This window comes from Triticum dicoccoides, chromosome 2B (assembly GCF_002162155.2).
Source record: "Triticum dicoccoides isolate Atlit2015 ecotype Zavitan chromosome 2B, WEW_v2.0, whole genome shotgun sequence".
NCBI classification, from domain to species: domain Eukaryota; kingdom Viridiplantae; phylum Streptophyta; class Magnoliopsida; order Poales; family Poaceae; genus Triticum; species Triticum dicoccoides.
In genome coordinates, this window is record NC_041383.1 from 663,267,866 (window position 1) to 663,269,512 (window position 1,647).

The 1,647-nt window shown below is 41.4% G+C and overlaps 1 long non-coding RNA gene across 1 annotated transcript; it reads left to right on the plus strand.

Annotated features, from left to right (window-relative positions):
* The first annotated feature begins 436 nt into the window (after nucleotides 1-436).
* Nucleotides 437-1,321, plus strand: LOC119368244. Its single transcript, XR_005176578.1, has 2 exons — nucleotides 437-511; nucleotides 892-1,321. It is a non-coding gene; the product is annotated as an uncharacterized LOC119368244 (long non-coding RNA).
* The last annotated feature ends 326 nt before the right edge of the window (nucleotides 1,322-1,647 follow it).

Consider the following 1,647-nt stretch of genomic DNA (forward strand, 5'->3'; position numbering starts at 1 on the left):
AGCCCATGTAAGTAATGATTGCAGACAGCTGGTCAAAGGCCCAATATCAGGAGAAGGAAAAAGGAAAAACAGCCCAACGTGGAAGAGAAGGACCTGCGCTCAATCAGGAGTCCACGACGCACGTATAGGGTAGTTTTTCTATCTCCTCTAGTCGCTTTCCTTTCTAATCTGCCACTTGCGATCTGAAAAAACCTGCTCGCTGCCGCCGGCCACCTAGATTGTCTACCGTCGAGAAGGAAAAGCGACAGGCAAGCACGGTCGCGCCGATCCACGGGCGCATTCCAGCCGGCCGGCCGGCCGCACTGACGAACAACCAAACGAGAAAAAGAAAGGTTAGATTATATTTTCAGGATTAGTTACTTTGTGTCTTAGATTGTAATTGTAAACATTGAAAACTAATTGGAAAATTTCAAATTGTCCAATTGTATTTGTGTAGACATGAAGAGAAAGAAAGGGATTAGGGGGAGCGACCATGGACCTAAGGATGAATGACGTCTTCCATGCCAGCATGGTACGGTCCCTCTCATGAACTTCAAAATTTTATTTTTTGTCTAAAATGAATGATCTTTTATTCATGGACATGAAAATTGGATTGGAATCAATTATTTATAATATAGTTTACCAAATTTGCTATTTAAATGAAAAACTTATTATGTCTAGTCAAAGATGAACAATTTTCTAAAGTTTAGATCAACGGAAACATGATTTCAGTTTAGGCCTTTTTTACTGTCCAAATGTTTTATGGCTTGGGTCAATGCTCATTAGTCCGTAAGACCTCAGATGTGGAACTCGCCCCCCTATATCGAATTCCTGGCTCCGTCCCTTACTCCCGGTCACTCGTTGGCGTCTTCGGGCAAGCTTTGATCCTAACATCAAGCTTTTTTGACTCAGGCATGGGACGGCCTCGCTTGTCTCCTATGTTTTACCCGTGACCCGTTGTCACCGTTCTCGGTCATTGACGTCCACATGCAGGATCAGTGCTCCACAGTCCGAAGCGAGATGGCATGTGTCTCTTTTTGCCAATAGCTTGGTGTATGCGGTGCAACGGTGTCCAGTGGTTCCCAGGAGGCGTTGTGTCACTTCTAATCAGTAGTAGCAGGTGCTTCTTGTTGGGGGTGTAGCCACTTATGTGCTCATGCTCAACAGTGAGCTGGTGGTGTTTGCTACTCCCTCCGTCCGGAAATACTTGCCATCAAAATGGATAAAAGGGATGTATCTAGACGTATAGAGAGTACTTGGTTATCTTTTTTTTTTTGACTAAGATTTCCTCGTCACTTTGTATCGGTTTGATCATTTGGCTTTATTTATAAAGCATAGCGAATGCCTGTTCCGAGAAACACATCTTAAAAATAATTGAAATTTGTACTTCAAGAAAATTTAAAATCAAACATTTTAAAAATCTTTCTACGTATTTTTTTACCAATTTTGTAATTTTATGAGAATTTAATTACTATTTTAATTGTGGATCCCACAAATTTTAATTAGAAAGTATGGAGAAGGAATGAATGCAAAGAAATACAATGTCCATAAGACCGGGAAAAATATGAGTCGAATCTCAAAGCAGCGTGAATACGTGGGTGTCGGATACATTACTCGCACATGGTGTGCACGACACTAATGCTTCTGTGATACAAATTTGCATCTTAC